This window comes from Petaurus breviceps, unplaced genomic scaffold, assembly GCF_028583685.1.
Source record: "Petaurus breviceps papuanus isolate PSGF00001 unplaced genomic scaffold, PetGlider_PUasm1.0 174, whole genome shotgun sequence".
NCBI lineage: Eukaryota > Metazoa > Chordata > Mammalia > Diprotodontia > Petauridae > Petaurus > Petaurus breviceps.
The window spans coordinates 29,944,383-29,966,564 of NW_027185761.1; positions in this window are offsets into that span (position 1 = coordinate 29,944,383).

Sequence of the window (22,182 nt, forward strand, 5' to 3'; positions counted from 1 at the left end):
TTCCTTGTGCCTTGCATAGTGCCCAGCACCTAGTAGGCACAAACTCAAACTATGTTGAATTGAATCGATATTCTATGAGTCTATGACTAGGTTTTCTTAATTCTGAAATTAGTGAACACTATATACAAAGTAAAACAGAAAAAACTTCAAGTGAAACAGTAAATACCTATTATACAAAACTTGCATTAAAAAGTCTTATAAATTCAACCTGTTACTTTCAAAACTGTCATGCTTCTCTGTACTCCCTTCTGAATTTTCTAATATTCTCTTTTGTGCACTATTTAACCATCATTTACATTTCTATTCTTGCTGGGGAGGGCAACACTATTGCTAGATTATCTGTCCCTTCTAAACGTATTGCAAATAAAAAAGAAAAACACAATTCTTGAAACAAATAAGCAGAATAAAGTAAAAACAAAAATCTGTTCATTAAAAATTTGTTTCATTCTACATGCTGTGTTCACAGCCCATCTGTCAAGATGATTAGGTTATTTTTAAGGTCTAGTTTATAATATAAAGATTGGACAATGATTTCCTTTTTTCCTTTGGGAAGGGGCTATATTTCAATCTTTTCCCTCCTTCCCCCTGAACATTTTTGGTCACCCTTCTGACTTAAACTTTCTCCTTCCAGAGCATTAGAACCCTGCAAACTAATTAGTAATGGTTTCCCTCCAAGTCCTTGAATTTTAAGCTCATTGCTTTGTCACACAGAGCCAGACTGTATAACAGTCTCATATTTCCAATTTATTTGTTCCATCAAGGAAAATTATATATTTTGCTGAATGTTTTCTTGGTCTATATTTTATGTTGGTTCAAATGTGTCAGAGATGATTAGCATCTCATTTTTCTCCTCTGTCACACTTGACTTTCAATTAAACTGCTCACAGGAGTATTTATTTTTTGATTTGGTTACTGCAGCAGGGAGATGACCACCCATTTGTTCTGTCTGATGTCAGAACAGAGTCAAAGAAATGGGAAAATTTTATCATTTTAATAAGTGGGAAAAATGATCATTTTGATTAGTAAACTACTGAGGTTACACTGGGACCACTAGGGCATTTCAGATTGATCACAAATTTTAGGAGCTCTCTAAAAGTAGCCCCATCCGACTCAAGACCCACCCCCCTTTCCCTATACTTCCATGTGAAAGAGGTAGAGGAACAACTGAGTCCCTCGGGTCAATTGTATTACAGAAATCTGATTCATTTCAATAGGCATCATTAAATGTCTGCTACATATAAGGCACTATATAAGGCTACAGGTATGAATGAATGTGGTGAGTTCAGGATGACACCATGGCTACAAGCCCGGATGATTGGGAGAATGGTTCTGCCCCCTATTGTGGTAGGAAGCCAGAAACAGGAGAGTGGATGGAAGGAAAGATAATGAATTCTGCTTTGGACCTGTTGAGTTTGATGTGCTTCTTCTAGTTTCTATCCTTCAAACTTATTTAAAAATCTAAATAGCTATCTAATATGAATTTATCTATGACTGTAAAGAATGTGAATGAAATCCAAATGAAGGCTTTTTTGTTTTGTTTGCTTGTGTTTTTTTCCCAGTGCTGACCAGGTGAGAATGGAGTCTATGAGAGATTATTTGATATGAACAATTAGAGAGAGAGAGAAAGAGAGACAGAGAGAGACAGAGAGAGAGAGAGAGAGAGAGAGAGAGAGAGAGAGAGAGAGAGAGAAAGAGAAAGAGAGACTATTTTGATCATGCTCTAGACATTTAAAAAAAACTTGAAAACATAATGGGAAACTTTCAAGGAAATGAAGCTGAAATTAATATGGTAGGGAGGGAGGCAGGTTGACACCATTTTGACCTAAGGACATTTTGATGCTAAAACAACTAAAACTGCTACAACTACTTCTAGCCTTGCTTGAAGACCCCTGACACATACAAATCCTACAGTGGTGGTATCCCACTCAAGAACCACTATCACCTCCCTCTACACCCATTATCTACCATCTGCCCCCAGAAGAATCAGAGATGGATCTCAAGAAAAATAAATTAGGATCCAAAATTGTGTGAGTTGCATATTTTTGAGTGATCCTGAAGTATAAAATGTGATCATGCTGGTGAGAAATAGAAGAAATGTTTATACTCATAAAAGTTGATGAAACAAAGGAACCAGGATGCCAGAATTTTAAATGAATTGCTATATGATATATATCATGCTTGTTATCATGCATAATGAAGGAAAAATAGGAAAAAAAACTAAAGATTTCTTTTCCAAGTGGTAATCTGTCTGGCTAAAATAGCTAATGGAGTGGGAATATATTTCCTTCCCTCCAAGGAACAATTATTTTGCAGTGAATAGCCAAAACTTACTTTTCTTTTGCTAATAACAAAACTTTAAAAAATCATAAAAAGATGAAAAATTTGGAAATTTTTTCTGTACATTTTCTTTTCATTACTTGATTTCAGTATTAGCTGTAATTCTAAACATAATACAACCACTTTCCTTCTTTAATGACTTGCATTCATTGCAAATTAAAATTAGACACATTTTGAATATAAGTACATAATGCTGCTGCAAATCACCAGGTTTAAATTTTCCAGTGGCTGAAATACTGCCTGGTAGTAAGTACCAGAACCATCTTTTCCTGCTTCATTGATCATTTAGACTAGTTTTGAATGTGAATCTGTCATCTCTCATTTTTTTTTCATTTTTTTCATCTACAAAGCTGTCATTGGCCCATGTATAAACCAGGGGTTTACAGTTTTAAAAATGAAAGTGTTATTTTGTAAGTGCAACCAGACTCTCCTGATACCATTAAAATGAGTCCAAAAAAGTCACTGATATTGGCAGAGGCTGCTGATGGTACAGTGGATAGATTCTTTTTTTTTTGATTAAGCAATCGGGGTTAAGTTACTTGCTCAAGGTTACACAGCCACGTGTTTCTGGGTGGGTGCTAAGTGGGAGCCCGGGATTCGATCTCCAGGTCATCCTGACACTGGAGCCAGTGCTCTTACTCGCTGTGCTACCTGGCCACCCCAACAGTGGATAGATTCTTGGTGATAAAGTCAAGAACACTTGAGTTCAAATTTGACCTCACAAACTTATTGGTATGTAACGATAGGCAAGTCACTTAATCTGTTTCTTCAATGGTAAAATGGGATTAATAATAAAGCACCTGTTGACCTTTGAGGATCAAACAAAAAACATTTGTAAAGTTCTTATATTGTACCTGACATAGGTGCTATGTAAATGTCAGTTATTATTATTATTTGTAGGTACAAAGAAGTGTCTGCTGAAGATATAACCTCACTAAATTCCTACAGAATACCTAAGATGTTACAGTTAGATGAGGGATTATATTATGAAACAAGGACATATGGTAATATTATGCCTTGTTCCCTTTAAGATACAAGGTTAAGTCATGATATTGACTTACCTTTGTATTCCTAAGGAAAAAAAGAGAGAAACATTACCATTTTTATTCCTTATTACTATTGTTATTCCTCAACTCTCTCTAAAATCTTTCATGGCTTCCATTTGCCCCTATGCAATGGAAAAATGTGGCATTTTTTTCCTCCCTCACCTCTTACATGCAATCATTTCTATATATCTGAAAGTGATGCAAACAACAACCTTTTGTTCTCTTTATTAAAATCTTTCTTCTCCTTCAAGTACCAACTTTTCATATTTCCTACCCTTATTATCCAAGATAAATAATTTGTTCTTCCCTATATCTTCTATGGAGTAGCTAGGAGACAAAGTACATAAAGAATTGGGCCTAGAGTTGGAAAGACCAGAGTTTAAATTCAGCTTCAGACACTTACTAGCTGTGTGACCATAAGCAAATTACAAAACCTGTTTTCTCACTTACTGTAAAATGAGCTGGAGAAGGAAACTGCAAACCAATCCAGTATCTTTACCAAGAAAATTCCAAAAGGTATCATATTGAGTCAGACACAACTGAAAAATAACTAAACAGCAACAACAAATATCCTTTATGCCAGTGAGATTGATATTTCCTGTTATCTATCAACATATTCTAGCAAGCATTAAATGAAATAATATTTCTAAAGTGTTTAGCATTGTGTCTAGTACATAGTAGGTGTTTAATAAATGCTTGTTCCCTTCCCCTTTCCTATCACATCATAGGTCTTGGATTTAAAGTTATAAGGGAACTTAGATGCCATCTAGTCCAATCTCCTCAATTTACAGGTATCTATAACTCCTATTCTTTATTATATTGAAAGCCCTTTGTGGGCAGGGAACGTACCATTCTTCATCTTTATATAGCCAGGATTTAGCATGATGCTCTCTATCAATGATTAATTTCAGTTTATTGAATTGCATAATTGAATCACATGGTATCTAGAACCACAGTGCCAACTGAGATCATTTGGCAGTTTTGCAACTACTTAGGTACTAAAGCTGGTATAATTCAACCTGGTGCTCCAAATCACTAATAGTAAGAGAAATGTACATTGAGAGGACTGAAAGGTCTTAGCCCACAATTGGAAAACTGGCAAAGGTTATGAAAGACCACCAAAATTGGGGAGGCCATGGGAATATGTACATATTGATAAATTCTTGGTTCATCTGTGAATTATGCCAGTAGTACCCCCCAAAGGACCCCAAAACACAAAGCTTCCATATGTAAAAATAGTCATGGCAGCACTTGTATGGGGGGTAGAAAAACAAAAAACTAGAAACACAACAGATGTGCATGAATTGAAACAAAACGTAATAAAATGGTAAGATCATTGAACTCAGAATTTAAAATATCTGAGATCAAACCAGCCTCAGATATAATTTATGGCCTGTGCCTTTCTGGACATTCATAAGACATGGTTTCCTCATCTGAAAATAAGGGGTTTGGACTTGATGTGTCATCTAGCTTTAAATCTATAAACTTGCAATTGAGGAGTATCCAAGCAAATTGCAATATACAAATATGATGAAATGTAGCTACATCAGGAGAGAAAATGTGTACGAGCAGCTTAGAGAAGCATGGGAAGACCTATCTGAAAAGGAAGTGGGAACATGAAACAGTATACACTATAAAGATAAATGTAAACAAAAAACACTGAATGGTAACTAGACCCATATTAAAGACAATGACCAATCGCAGTCCTAGAAAACAGATGACAAAGTACATTTCTTTTTTTTTTTTTAAAGCAATCAGGGTTAAGTAACTTGCTCAAGGTTACACAGCCAGTTATTTCTAGGTGTGGTGCTAAGTATCTGAGCCCAGATTTGATCCCCAGGTCATCCCAACACTGGAGCTGGTGCTCTTACTCACTGATCCACCTGGCCACCCCTGACAAAATACATTTCAATACTCTCAGTAGTGAAGGGGTGGGGAAAAATGGGAAAAAACACCTGTAAAATGTTATGCATATTGGAACAAATTGTCTCTGTCTTGGTTAGTTTTGCTTGACTGTATTTTTAGTAACAAGAAACAGTTTCTGGGTGGAGATGGAGATTTATCAGAAAATGTCAGTGGTGTAAAAAAGGTGTCAATGAAAGAAATTTTAAAAATTCTGCTAAGCCTAGTTAATGGAGGAAAAGATCTCCAGTATTTTATTTTCAAATGGATAATTTCGAATAGCTGGGCCATAATTTAGTAGCAATACTCACTAGTTCAACCTTTATATTTTTTTTATTTGACTTAAAAAAAATAAGAACTTAAGAAGGACCAAATAAAATGAACATTTCCTTATATAAAGGACAGAAAAAGAAAGTGAAATCCATAAGACTGAAGATCTATATTTATGTATAGTTTGTTTTCATCTTTAAGTATATAACAAATTCAGTAGGTAACTTTCAAAACTGCCCTGTTTTTCTATGAACCCTTCTGATCAAGTTCAGATGTGAAGGAGAGATGCCAGTAGAGTTCAGATTTTAGGTTGGAAATCTTAGTTATTCTTTGCAGTGTAAATTTCTCAAGACTACCATCCCAAAGGGAAAATACAATTCAAATCAATTAAATTCTATCCTAGGAAAAGATGGGAAGAGCATGATGGAAATAGTTCTGGGGTGTACTTTTTAGGAAAAATCACTGAAGACTATTCAAAGCAAGGTAGCCAAAGATGGCATGACATTGGCCTAGAATGAAGATGAAAGCCCTCTGATTTAGGGTTAGTATACTTTTTTAAAGACTATAATAGAGAGGAGAGCTATATTTATCAAATCTTATTCCATCAAAAGAGCTAGGAGCATTGGTAGAACTTTAAGAAAATAAAACAGTTTGATGTAAGGATATACATCTATACATAAGTGTGCATATACACATAGATATACATACATATGCAAAATCTTTCTATATATACTGAATTTTATCAGTTCTTTCTCTGGAAGCCACTATTATCTTCCTCCATGTGTCCTTTATAGTTAATATGTTATATATATAATATATATAGTTAATATGTTATATATATATAAAATATAGTTAATATAACAGTCAAAATGACTTTGTCACTCAAAGTTGTTTTAAAAACAATATTGCTATTACTGTATACAAAGTTCTCTTGGTTCTGCTCATTTCATCTTCATTATTCCATGCAAGTCTATCCAGGGTTTTCTATAATCAACAAACATCATTTATTATAGCACAGCAGTATTCCAGCATGGTCATATTTGTCAACTTGTTCAGCCGTTCAGTCAAATTTCCAGATCTTTGTCACCACAAAGAGAGATACAATAAATATGTTAGAACATATAGGTTTTTTCCTCTTTTCCCACATTCATCTTTGGAAATAGACCTAGCAGTGTTATTGCTGGGTCAAAGGTTTAATAACTCTCTGGGCATAATTCCAGATTGTTCTCCAAAATGGCTGGATCAATTCACAGTTCCACCTACAGAATTAGTGTCCCAATTTTTCCACATACCCTCCAACATTTGTCACTTCCCCCTTCAATTATTTTAGCCAATCTGATAGATATAAAATATCTCAAGGTTGCTTTGATTTGAATTTCTCTAATCAATAATGACTTAGGGCATTTTTTATATGATTATAAATTGTTTTGATTTCTTCATTTGAAAACTGAATGTTCATATCCTTTTGAGACAATATTTGTGAAAAGCACATGGTACAGTAACTGGAATATGGCAGGTTCTATATAAATGCTGATTCCCTTCCCTTACCACACCTCTCCCTTATTGCCAGGTACTATGCTAGTCTCTCAGGATAAAAAGGTAAAAGTAAACTGATCCATGTCCTCAAGAAACCTACATCCAAAAGAGGGGAGATAGCATGTATGTTGTGTGTATATGTAGGTATGTATGTATACATACCTATCCATGCAGAACAGATCCAACATAAACATAGAAGGTGGGGGCTAGGAACTAGAAGACCAGACAAAACCTCATGAAGAGTTTGATACTTGGGCTGACTCTTGAAGGAAATGAAGAATCCAAAGAGGTGGAGAAGGGCCTGTAATGCAAGCATGGGGGTAATCAAGTACAAAGTAATGGAGATGGGAGATAGTATACCATTTGTGAAGAACAGCAAGATGTCACTTTGGCTGGATTGCATAGTGGTTATGAATGACATATAATAAGAATATAATAAATAAGATAATAATATAATGTAATATAATAAAAATATAATATATAATAAAAGATATATAATAAAGACATATAATAAAAGATAGTATGGGACCAGGAAATCAAGAGATTTAAACCACAGATTTTATATTTGATCCTAAAGAACATAGGGAGTCCCTATAATTTATTGAGTAAAGGGATGAAATGGTCAGAACTAAGGTTTGGGAAAATCATTTTGGCAGTTCTGTGGAAGTAGGATTGGAGTCTGGGGAAATGTGAGGTAAGGATACTAATTAGAAGGCAATAATTTAGCATCACCTTTGGAATATGAACTTAGAAAGACCTCTTTTCTGTCCTGTGTCCATGGACCCATGATTTCACCAGAATAATATGAAAGAAATGTGGGATAATTGGGGTCCTTCACCCTTGAGAGAAATCCAAATTTCACCTTTCCTAAAGCAGCCAAGTGATCTATAATTTCATTCCAAGAAGAACACATTGTAGAGATAGGAACCTCTTATAAGAAGCCCTGTGCCTCCCTTTGACACTTTTGTTAAGTCAACAAGGCCATTGAGAGAGTTGCCTATGTGGCACAAGCAATGTTCTAAAGATTTGGCAACAACCTCTTTAATTGTTCTTTTTAAATCTACAATTCAGGTAAAGACTATTCAAACTTTAAGGGTAGGTTTATTTCTTTTAGTGGAAGACCCTCTATAGTTACTCTTGATGTCTCCTTGTAAGAGAAAAGAATGCTTAACACCTCAAATCATTGAGGGAACTGAATAACAGCTCCTGCAGCTGTGATGATAATAAAATGATCTGGGAAAATAATGTGCAAATTCCAGAAGGAGTTCGAGAATCAAGAACTTGTTTTTATCAGACCTAGTGCTTAAGCAAATTATTGCGTTCTAATTGGGTTCTAGTGCTTAGGCAAATTTGTGTTTGGGAATATTTTTTTTTAAATCCTGTTAGTACTCATAAGTTTCCTCAGTGACCCCTTGACTACCACACTCAGTCTTAATGTTTTCATTTTAATCATGAGAGTTCTCCATAGAGTCAGAGAGTATTAAAGGAGGTGTTCTGCATTGCAATAGGAAGGATGTCATGACTGAGCCTTTGGCATGGAGTCCCATTTTGGTATCTCACCCTAGCAGAAGAACTGGTCAAGCTATCCTTATCCTCCATGCCATGACTTCCCCACCTGACTACTCCATCTGACATGATCTATATTTCAGCCAACTTGGCCTACTTTTTCCATATGTCTGCATATGCATACATGTGTGTATATGTATATATTTATGTGTGTATACATACACACATATACACATTCGATTTGGTTTGTTTTTGTCTTTTTTGTATCCCCAGAGTTTAGCATAATGCCTTGCACTTAACAAATGCTATCTGACTTAATCAAGTAATATATAGCTATATTTTTGCAAATTGACCTCAACGAAGGCTGAAATACCTACATTTATTCACTTTCATATCAATAATGTCTAACAAGGAGCAACTTCTGCACTGGAGTGTCATTACATTATTTTTTCTTAGGATTCACATGCTTACGTGCTTACTTACATAAAGTGGTTTATAATAAATTCTGCCTGGTACCCAAGTAACTAACCTCCTTAGATTGGGACCATGGTCCCATTTGCCTTCCATTGAATTTCACTTTATAATGAATAGTATAGCATAATTTATTTATAATGAATAAGAAAAGTGAAAAAATTAAATTTCACCTTTCTTCTTGATGCCAGATGGCTTCTACATTGTCTACATGATCCTCTACTTCCCTGTTTTCATATGTAGACTTTAGAGTAGAGAATACAGGAGATAATGCCTCTCCTCCCCATCAACCCTGAACAAATAAAAAAATAGGCAATTGCCAGGAAAAGAAAATGTTACAAGGCATACTTTTCTTTGCCACTATGCTGTCTGGCAGGTCACTTTCACAGAAGACAGACACATGAAAAAGGAATGCAGTGCTCAGAATCTGTGAAAAAGAAAGAGGCTTGTATCAGGAACTCAATCCTGAGTGAGACAGGGAAAGAAGAATCAAATTGTCCTTGCCACAATCATAGCTACTTTATTGTCCTGAGACAGATAGTAAAAAGAAGAGATAAGTTTGAAGAAAAGTATGTTTATCCTTGCTACTCTGGAAGAATTTATCATGGAGATGAAAGCTATAACCCTTGTATTGTAGAGAAGGTCACTACCATCTGAAGCTATAGTCACTATAGCTTGCTGTGCAAGTCAAATTGATCTGAAGCTTGGTTATGATTTGTGCTATTCATCTTTAAAGCATATTCCCATTGTGAATAGTTTGATCCTGAAATGTATCAGCTGAGTTCCTTTTTCTCCTAGTAAAGTAAAAAGTATTTACTTTTACACCAACTATGTGCTAGGTACTGTGTTAAATAATGGAGATAGGCAAAAAACAATCCCTGGTCTCAAGGCACTTCCAGTCTATTGTGGGAAAAATGCCCATGATTATGTGCAAATGAGTTATGTATAGAATAAATGGGAGGTAATCTCAGGTCTGGGCCAACTAGGTATCACAGTGGTAAAGCACTGGGCTTGGAAACAGGAAGACTCATCTTCCTGAGTTCAAATCTGGCCTCAGAAACTTACAATATGTGTCATCCTGAGCAAGTCACTTGACTCTCTTTGCCTCCATTTCCTAATATGTGAAATGAGCCAGAGAAACAAATGACAAACACTCCAATATCTTTGCCAAGAAAACCTCGAGATGAGATCACAAAGAGTCAGACACAACTGCACAAGAAATAAAAAATCTCAGATCTACTATCTCCATCACCACCCTAGAAACAGCCCATGTATACTGTTTCTGGGAGGCTGTCTCTCAGGGCATTACATTCAAATTCTAGTTCTCTGTGATGGTGGGCAAGCCTCTTGAGCTCTGTTAGTCTCACTTTCTCACTGAATAGAAATCTGTTTATAACTTAATACCATAGCAGATACAAAGTTATATTCAGCTTCAATTCCTGGTCCCATTTTAGTCTCCAGTCACAACCAGAATGCCAAATTGGGAACCACCTTCATTCCAGGTCCTATGAGAAGGCTATTACTTCCCCAGAAACACAAAAAGGATGAAAGAGGAAGTCCAGTTTTTCCCATTTCCATTGTTTTTATAGTTTCCTGGACAACCAATGGGTATAATAACTTAAAAAGAGGACTGGATGAGGAGGTAAAAAGCCCTGGGTTTTAAATCTGACTCCATCATAGTTAAATTCTGTGATCCTGGGGAGGTCATTTGACTTCTCAGAGATACAACTTCTTCATTTGCAAAATGAGCACAAAGTTAGGTAAAAGCTATGAAAAGACTGAAAATAGTGCCCCACAGGCATAAATTATTTGAACAACTGAACTGAAATTAAGCCATGATCTTAATCATCTGGGACTTTAGAAACTTATTTCTCTACTGTGTCCTATATTTTTGTTGTTCTTTTCCTTTAAGGGACAAAAATGATAGTAATGACAATAACTCTCTTTGGTATAATCAATCAAAGAGCATTTATTAAGTGCTTACTATCTGCCAAGCGCTATGTGCTTAGAATGTTCATTCCACTGAGTATTTTTTGTCTTATTTGTATCCTGCATGCCTAGCACAGTGCCTGCCATATAGCAAGTTTTTAATGAGTGCTTGTCAATTGCTTAGTTGATTGCTTTGAATTTTTTTCTTTTTTTTTTAAAGCAATTGGAGTTAAGTAACTTGCTCAAGGTTATATGGCCAGTTATTTTGTGTAGGTGCCAAGTATCTGAGACTGGAACCGATCCTGGGTCTCCCGACGCCTGGGACGGTGCTCTTGCTTTGAATTTTCTAAAGTGCAGAAATAGACTCTCGTTTGATTCTCATAGCACCTCTGTGAGGTAGGTAGGGAAATTATTGCTGGCTCCATTTTTCTAGACAAGAAAGCTGAGGTTGAGAGGGATTTACCCAAAGTCAAACGGCTGATAAATGGCAAACCTGGTAATCAAATTCAAGTCCTCTGACAAAATGCATTGTTGTCTTCACCGAAAAAACTGTCTCAAAATAACAGTAGGCAATTTTGATACTGTTTTTTTCTTCCATTTACCAGGTGCATTTTTTATAATAACCCTATGAGAGAGGTAGTACAAGCTTTCTTTAGACTCATTTAATATAAGGGGAAATAAAGACTCATGGGAAATGAAGTGACTGAACCAAGATCTCACTATTAGTAAGTTTAGAACCAACATTTGAACCTAGGTATTATAAAACCCTCACTAATAATCCACATTTATAGATTAGAAAAGAAAGTCATAATGTATCATTTCAACACAGTATAATTGACATTTCTTTCTTCAAGCAAAATTCCAAAAGAAAGGCATATTAGTTCTAAGTATTTTATATCCTCTCATATCTTTTTTTTAATGCTACAAAATTACCCAACTCTGACTCTACATCCAAACGTGACATCATTTCAAATGGCACAGTGGATATTTTGAAATGTTTGGGAGATTTTAAGTGGCTTTGAAAATGCCTTCTGACATTGGAAGGCTATAGAACTGCCATGATATGATATGTGAAATGGAACAAAAGGCTTTAAAGTATCATATCTTATAGTATCCACAATAAAATTAAAGATAGAGACAACTTGACTCCATGTATCCCCAACCTATTTTCAAGAAGCAAATCACATCCTTTGCTTATCCCATTGACATGTAGTGAGGGCACAAGATAGGAATTGCTTCTTGAAACACTCTGTCTTTTTGTATTTACTTGATTTGAGGGCAATTTAAAAGAGGATGCACATAATTAATTGCTTTGAGTAGTTCATAGCCTGTGATTGGTGCTCAGAGTGAAGCAAGAAAAAATAGATCAGCCTTGAGACCAAGCTGGGAAGGAGATGGAGGAAATGAGATTTTTATCTCCACTTTCTTTATGACCCAAATGATAATGCCTAGTGATGTAACAATTTAAGGGCAGCTAGGTGGATCAGTAGATTAGTGTCATGCCTGAAGTTAGGAAGACTCATCCCTCTAAGTTCAAATCAGTTCTCTGACACTTACAAGTTGTGTGACTCTGGGCATGTCACTTAATCCTGTTTGCCTCAGTTTCCTAATCTGTAAAATGACCTGGAGAAGGAAATGGCAAACCACTCCAGTATCTTTGCCAAGAAAACCCCAATGGAGTCACAAACAGTTGGACATGACTGAACAAGAGAATTTTAATGCATAATTATTTGACAATATCTAAAAGTCAGAAACTATAATAAGCCTTTTTTTTTTCATTTGAATCTACTATACGCTATGATGTATCTTCCATATAGATGTCCTGTGTGGTCTGCTTTTGAACTGTCATCAACTCAATGTCCATAAAACTTAAGTGTTAAGCATTGTAGCCTGCCCTATGATTATCAAACTTTTCTTGTTCTTTATTTGATTCACTATGCTTTCAAAAGAAACTGCTGAACAGTCAACACTGGCTACCAAGAGACACCCTGGTATAAAGGATACAGATGAAGCTTTGGAATCAGAAAGGCCATTGTTCAAATTCAGGTACAGACATATTGATGTAACCTTTGATGACTATTAGGCTCTTGCCTCATGAAAAAAATTTTAAATAGCCCAAACTGATAGTATTTCTGCTCTCAGAAGTGTACTTATTTTATTCTATGTCCCTTTCCTCTTCTTGTTCTATTATATAATGTTCTTAAAGGAAAGAGAATAGAATATGAAAGGTGATGTTCTATTCCTTCCCTGGGTCCTGTTTAACACAGAGAAGAGTAATAATCTCATCTATCAAGGGAGAAAACAAAGATTCTTACCTGAAAACATGGAAAATTAGGTGAAGTTTGGTCATCCTTCCTAAACCTTTTCAGTGTCATTCTCTGAACTGGCAATGGCATAGGGTTCTCAAATTGACCACTTCTTGTTCCAGATTCTCTACTATAACCAAATCCTCCTGTGAGCCTGTACTATTTCTTAAACATATTACACAATGTTTAACAATAAAAATTCTTTCCTACTCTCTTGCTGCATCATGATTTTGATTTATTCAGCATAACTGATCTTAGTTATATCTTAGACATAGGGGATCTAATTGAGTTATTTCACCCCAGGATATGAATCACTGCTAACCTACCATAAATCTTCCAGAAGACAGGGGGAAATCCATGATAGAAAATAGAGCTTCAATATTCCAAAGTCTATTTTGTTGTAATTGCAGCAAATTGATGGTCAAATGAAAGGGATGGGTCATTTGGCACCATTTCTTTCCCCATTTTTTTTAAGTTTCAAATAATTTTCTTGAGCTGGTACTTTATATTTGTGTGAGAGGCAAACTAGAGTGCCAGTGTAGAAAACATTGCAGGGAGTATTATCCAAAGGATCTGACAGTCTGTCATGAAAATTTTTGTGGCCAAACTAGGGAGATGTAGACAGAATGATAGCCATTAGGAAGATTCAGAATTGCTTAATTGACTACCCAATGCATGTTTATAAGACAAATCTGGGAGTAATAACTAATACATTGGATATCAGAATTAAGATCGAAAAAGGGCTTGACAGTTTAAAATGATGAGCCAATTATTTTCATTGATCGATTAATAATAAAGATGTAATGTTCCAAATGGGTTTTAAAATAGCAGTGGAGAATGAAATGATGGTTAGAAATCAATTAATGTGAAAAATATTGGGGAATTAAGTAGAGTACATGCTCAATATGAATGGTGGGATGTGGAAACTAAAAGAGTTTCATATGATCTAAGGTTATGTTAAAAATCAAGAGTTCTGAATGAGGGAGATTCTACTCCCATTATATTCTATCCTGCTTTTATAATAGCGTATTGTATCCAATATTGGATGCCATATTTGATCAATGAAATTAGAAAACTGGACTGTATATAGAATTATATGGGGAAGAGGGATCATAGTATGCACATACACAATCATTTGAAGCAATTGTGCATGTTAAACTTGGAGAAGAGAAGACAAGTTCAATATGATGAGCATTGCATTTAAGTAATTAAGAGGTGATTTGATATAAAAGGACTATTTTGTGGAATGGCAGGGGAAGAAGAGGGTTTTTTCCCCTCTTAGTCCTAGAGTATATAGTTTGAAATAACAAAATTTATTTTACATAAAGAACAAAATCTAATAATTAGAAATATTCAAAAGGGCTACTTAGTGCTTAGTAAGATAGAGAATAGATTTACTATCATTGCATGTATTTAAATAGAAGGTGAAATTTATCAAAAATGTTTTAGAGAGGGGCAGCTAGGAGGCACAGTGAATAGATCACCAGCCCTGGAGTCAGGAGGACCTGAGTTCAAATCTGGCCTCAGACACTTAACACCTACTAGCCATGTGACCTTGGGCAAGTCACTTAACCCCAATTGCCCTGTCTTCCCCCCTAAAAAAACTGTTGTAGAGAGTATTCAAGCTTTAAGCAGGGTTGGATTAGTTGACCTCTGCAATCCATTCTAGCATTTAAATTTTAGAAGCAGAACAGATTTTCAGTAAAATCTACATCAGGTCTTCATAGTGTTACCACATTTCTTTGAAGTTCATTCCCTAAAGTTTATATAAATGTAGCCTTATTAGACTCAGGAATCATTACTCCAACTCCCCGCACCCTGAGAAGTCAGTTTCTCCAGAGAAAGGTTATATTTCTGCCCTCAGGATTCTATGGTATTAGTAAGGGGATAGGGTGTCTTTTTAATGTTACTGTCAAAAGAACCCATTCTGGTGTGTTTTCCCCCAATATCAATTGCCAGTTATAATTATTTCCTTTATATCATTGATTGACCTAGTAATTAGCACTTCCATATCAAGTAACCAAGTAACATCAACTAATTTTTACAAAATGGATATTTACTGAGATAATATAGCAAGAACAGAAGTTACGAACATATCCCCCCAAAAAAGGGACACATTCTCTTCTATATCACCCTGGTCTCTGGGGATAGAAGCTTCAAACTTAAAGCATTTTCTACAAAACATTCACCCTGATAACTATACTGCTAATCAAAGTTTTGAATATAGACAGTTACTCCTCTGCTTGTAGGATCAAGCATCTTGGCTGCCAGGTCAATCCAGTGCTGGACTGAGTCCCAGTACATCTTCAGGGCTATGCTTATAGACTAGCCTCAGCTGTCCATGAACTCTAACATGGACATAGCTTTTGGGGCTCTGGTAGTTTTGCTGATATTTAGAAACTTACAGAGTTAAAGCCTAGTCTTTTCCATCTCCAAAATGGAAATGGCAGACACTACAAAGACAAAAACAACAGCAGGCAATGTGCTCATGGTTTCATGATGCAGGCATGAATGATCTCTCTGCCTGGATGCTTACAACAGTATTTGCAGGAGAGAGAAGGACCAGCTGATGGGGGCTTTTTGTATCCAAATTCAATTTTAACTCAGACACCAATTGAAAAGCCTTTTCTCACTACATGGTAAATATATGAAAAAGCTTATAGAAATGTCTCTACATACTCCAAAGTCTCAGTATGGAATTGCTTCAGATTGACAATGTTATGCCTATTCATAAAGGCTGGAATGTCATTGGTCAGTCCCCTGCTACATTGAAGTGAACAAAAGCCCAGGCCAAAGTCCAGTAAAAAATGATTTGTCAAACAACCTGTGCTTCTGCTTTTCGCCACCCATGCAGACAACTGAGTGGAAGTTTTGCTTTGTAATTTGCCACACACCTACTTTCCCACCTCACTTCCCACTACTGATATGCACAAACCTTCCCTCCCACTACTGTGGTCTACATCTTGTTTTCTAAAGACAGCTTAAATATTCTTACTACTATGTGTTTGCTCAATCTATTCACTGTACTTAAAATGTGTCCTTCATTGTTTTCTACCTAAAAAAAAGTCCTACCTAATTACAGATACATCATAGGTGTGATGATTAACTTTAACAGATCAGGTTTCTATGAGCAGGAAACAAGGTTAGAAGACAATTTCAAAAGACTCAAGATGGAAAGGGATATCCACATCCAGAGAAAGAACTACAGAGTCTGAATAGAGATTTAAGCAAACTCCTTGCTCTCTCTCTTCTGTGTTTTGTATTGTCCCTTCTTTCTCATTGTCCACTCCATTGGTTATAATCCTTCTTTACAATTTGTCTAACATTCAGTATGAAGGTATTTGTAGAACCTATATTGGATTGCATGCTGCCATAGCAAGGAGAGTGGAGGAGAGAGAGGGGTAGAAAAGTTTAAACTCAAGGGATTGTAGAACTGAATGTTGTAAACTAAAAGCACAGAAATTAAAAAAAAAATTTTAAAGCCCTATCCATGTTTCAAAGCTCATTTCAAGAACTAATTCTTGGTATTTCCCTCATGGACCAAATTTCATGTTATGCACATAGTAGATAATTTCAGAAGAATGAAAGAAATCACGTATTTTCGTGATTTTAATGCCAGAAATAGGGAGCAAATGATATTAGTAGCTACTTATCTGGAGTCTCCATTCAGCTGTATATCAGCTTCATGACAATGGTCTACATATTTTACCTTTATATTAAGTGTTATCTATGATGAATACACAAGAAGGCTAAAAAAACCCACTTTTATTGCAGACAACTGTCTATGGAAGATCACAGAATGATGGTCACACAATTATTTGAGAGACATAAATATGGTGAGATTCCACTATTTTTTACTACTTAATTTTTAAAAATTAATTCTGAGAAGCAAAATATAAATTTACAGCTCTCCTTTATTTTTCCAATTAATTTATTTGTTTTTAGTTTCCAAAATTCATTTCCACAATATTTTGAGTTGTAACTTTTCTCGCCATCTTTCCCCTAGGCCCCAACCCAAGATAGCGAGCCAACTGATTACCCCTTCTCCCATCCTTTTCTCTCTTATATCCTCCCCCAACCCCCTCTAACTTTCTAATGGGGCAAGATGAATTTCTATAACCCAGTGTCTGTATATCTTATTTCACAGTTGCATGTAAAAAAAAAATTTTTAACATCTGTTTTTAAAACTTTGATTTCCAGATTCTTTCCCTTCTTCCCTCTTCACCCATCCCTACTGGGAAGATAAGCAATTCAATATAGCTTGTACATATGTAGTTACTCAAAATGTTTCCATAATAGTTATATTGTGAAAGACTATCTATATTTCCTTCCATCCGATCCTGCCCTCCACTTATTCTATTTTCTACTTTGACCCTGTCCCTTTTCATAAGTGTTTGCTTCTAACTACCCTCTCCCCCCATCTGCCCTCCCTACTATTACCCCCCCTTTTATCCCCTTCCCCTCTACTTTCCACCTTGTTGCTCCTATTGACTCATTTTTCATGATTTTCTTGCATCATTGTCATTTCTTTTCCCAATTTTTCCTTCACTTCTCTTAGTTCATTTTCAAAATAACTCCTCGAGCTCCTCCATGTCCTGCAACCAGTTCACATTTTTTTTTTCTTGGAAGATTTTGATGCAGGAGTTTTGACTTTGTTTTCTTCTTCTGGTTCCATGTTTTGATCCTTTTTGTCCCCCCAAAAAAGATTCTATAGTCTGATTGTGCTTCCTCTGTTTCCTCATTTTGCCAGCCAATTACTTGACTTTTGAGTTCTTTGCCACAGTAGAACTCTGCTTCCAGAGTGGAGAAAGCTGTGTCCCAAATTGCTGGGGTTTTCACAAATGTTTTCAGAGCTTTGAGGAGGACAACCTCTCTATCGCCAACACAAGTTCTGATATACTGGTGCTCCTCATCCCAGGACCACCACCCAAGTCTGGACCCAAATCCAAGCAGGTCCAAGCAAGAGTGATTACCATCTGAATGGTTGCTTGGTCCTCCTAAGATCTGCAGGCCAGGAGCACCAGAGGCAGCCATGTGGCAGAAGCTGCTCAACTGCTGCATACCTCTTGCCCCAGGGGCAGAGGATTGCCTGAGCTCTTCTCTCACCCTGCATCAACAGGGTTCTCCACTGACCTTTTACTTTCTCTTTAGCATTATGGGTTGAGAAGTCTGGAAACCACCACAGCTGCCAGTAATTCCCTCTCCTAAAGTCTGCTCCCACCATTCTGTTCTGCTGGTCAGGGCTGGCCTAGGTCTGGGCCCACTTGGCTCACATGGGACTACACTCAGCTCCCAGTCCAGTGTGGTTGACCCTTTCTGTTGGCCTGCCAGGCTGCCTTCAGCAGGAGATTTGTTTCTCTCTGTCACTTTGTGGGCTCTGTTGCTCTAAAATTTGTTTACAGTTATATTTTACAGATATTGGAGGTGGTAGGTGCAGGAGCTCAAGAAAGTTACTGCTTTTACTCTGCCATCTTGGATTCACCCCCCTTTATAGCTCTCCTTTAACAAGGTGAGTCAAACATGCAAGTGTGAGCATACACATTTTCCCATAGTGCTACAGGATATAATCTTGTTTCAGATTCTCTGGATATCCATATTACATGAGGCATAAAATAAGGAGATTGAGGTAGAATGGAATAGTAGATAGAGGGATTGATTTTTAGGTCAAAAGACCTGAGCTTAAGATCTGCTTCTGAAACATGGAAAGTATGAGAAACTCAATTAAGCTGTTATTTCATTCAGTCAAATATCTAAAAACTTTTAAGTAATAAATGAGTTACCAATCTCATGAAGAGAGTGTCCATACTGCATTCCCCACACTAAAGAAATTAAATGTACAAATGACCTCATCCTTTGATTATTTTCAATATTTTATTTAAATGAATAGTCCAATGCATTAGTCTATTTGTACATGTCTCAAGTAGGCACCAACACAAGCCCAAAACTGCGCAGGAAGGAGAAAATAGATGATGCCTTTTGGGAAATCTTTTTTTATTATTCTTTTTAAGACTTCTCATTCTTCCTTTTAACCAAAATTCACCTTTTAAATATGGATTCAAATCATGGAAATACAAAGTTTTCAGAATAATTAGAATTGAAAAAGACCCAAAAACAATGGATATTGCTAACTTGATGGATATCAGTAGACTTCAGAGAGTGATTTTTATGTGGCATAAAAGCATGAGTAACATGATATGGATCTAAAATGGGAAGTCATGTTCCAAGTGCAAAGGATGTCAGCCCAAAAAGAAGACCTCCTAATGTGTCAGGTTGATCCTCTAGGGAGAAATTTTGGGAAGAAATGGACAAGATTCACACAGAATGAGAAAGCATGGATGGATTGCTGTTTCTGATTATATCAATTGTGAGTTCTTTTCCTCATAAACTATCTTCACTATTTTGTACATATTTTAATTTATTCATTTCATATTGTGTGTATATATTTGTACACATTTTGTACATATTTCAAACTTTGTACATAGTTTATTTTATTCAGTTCATCTTTATGTGTATATATTAATGTGAGTACCTATTATCTACCTTACTATCAAATGATCACCTTTCAAGAAAGCAACGTTTCATTCTTTGCACTCATGTCCCAAATGCCTTATATCTCATGCAAATAGTATAGTACACTATTTTATAAATATTAATTGAATGATAGGTTTATACCAATTAAGGGAGTGCCCACAGTAAGATAATCCACTGAAGTATGTAATGTAATGAATAAACATCAAGGAAAAAAAGTGTAAAAGGGCTGTACTGGGTTAGAATAGAGAGAATGACTTAAGGATTGCATCTTTGCATGTGAGGGAGCTGGGAAAGATAATTTCTTTTAAAGTATGAGCTCTACTATTAATCTAAAGAGGAAAAAAAATATTTATCTTATTCTATTTTTTTTAAAGACACTCTACCTCTCCTCCAGGTATTTTCTATGGCTTTTACCCACACCTGGAATCTTCACTCTTCTCTGTTCCAACTAAAAGCCCACCTTCTACAGAAAGCCTTCCTATCTTAATTCTTATGCCTTCCCTCTTTTAATTATTTCCTATTTTCCTCTATACAGTTACATAGTGTCTTCCTCATTAGTTGGTAAGATCCTTGATGGCAGAGACTTTCATTTTATTTTTTGTATTCCCAGTGCTTCATGCAGTACCTGGTATATAGTACATGTTTAATAATTGTTTATTGATTGATTGTCACATAGAACCAATATATTGTGCTTTTGAAGATTTCATATTGCCTTTCATTTATCTCCAAATTACTCCTCTTCAGATGGAGAATTTATTCCAACACAAACTTTAAAATGTTAAGGTACTTAAAAAAAAAAAGAAGGAAAAATAGTCATATAAATGTTGACAAACTTGTAATGTAAACTTATGTCCAGAAAATGTATTCAGATTGTAGGATCATCCATGTAAATATAGAATTAGAAAGGACTTTAAAGGTTGGTTTTTTTTTTTGGCTTTGTGGAGGGCAATTGGGAAGGTCATGTAGTTCTGCTCCTTCATTTTGCAAATAAGGAAAATTTGACCCAGGGGCTGTAAGTGATAAGTTCCATCATACTGGTAGTAATTCCAAGAGGCAGGATTTGAACTGAGGTCTTCTGAATCCCAAACCCAAAAACATCCTTTCAAACATACCATACCTCAATCTCATTAATGTGTGCATTTCAATGAGATAATGTTACTAGTTTTGCAAATGTCCACCTGCTATGTAAATAATAGTAATGATTGTTTTTAATAGTCTAGAAATTGTTCTAGGAATCTTTACATTAATTTCTTTCTTTTTTGAGGCAACCATTTTTGAGTCATTTGCCCATGATCATACAGCTAGTAAATGTTTGATGCTGGATTTGAACTCATGTCCTCCTGACTCCAGGGCCAGTGCTTTATCCTTTGCACCACCTAGCTACCCCTTTCCCTTTATTTCTTGATGTCAACTAGATATGAATAGAAACTTTTCACTGGTTATTGGATACTCATGCTATAGCATCAGTGCCCCCTCTCTTTAATATGATAAATAGATACATACGTAGATATATAGATGCATATATACATGCACAGATATATGTATGCATTATGTATGTATATATTTCTGATGACATCCTTTATCCATTTGTCCTACACAGCTTCTCACTGGTAAAATATTGTAAACTATTCACATCCAATCATGTGTCTCTCCATTGTCCTTTGAGTAAATTCCCCTTTTCAAATATGCTTAGGTCAGTCTACACAGATGTAAAGATGCTATGTCAAAGAGAGAAAAACTGCTCAAACCATCCCTCTGGGACAATATAGAATCTCTAGAAGGCAATGTAGAAAAGACATAATGACCTCAATGTAATATAATTTTTCTATCTTTGCTTCTTGTCTTATGTAGGATAAAGAGGCAGAAGGAAATCAAATAAGTAAAATTCAGTCATACAGCACAAGGCTTTTGTTTCCAAATTTGTTTCCCCAGTCTGAATGATGGAGAGAGAACAAAACATCTGGGGGAAGGGGGATGGCACTGCATTGCTCTAATGTGACCATGTGAAATAAATTTGGCAAAGAGATTACCTCTTATTCCCCCATTAGATGCTTGCCATTAGCACATAAGAAAAAAGAGTGTTATGAGTGAAAATAGCATAGCTCTGGGGACTCACAAATAGCAACATGACAAAACCAGTGTTGTGAGGCCTATCTATGCCCTGAGACTGAGGTTTATATTTAGAAAATTGCCAAGGGAGAAGTAATTTTCTTTCTCATTTGGCCTTAGAAAAAAGTTACAAATTCCACTGTGTGTACACCTGCCATATTAAGTTAGATAATGTCCCATCAAGTCACATCCAACTGGTGTCTGATCTAGTTTTATCCAAAGCTTCCTACATTTTTGAC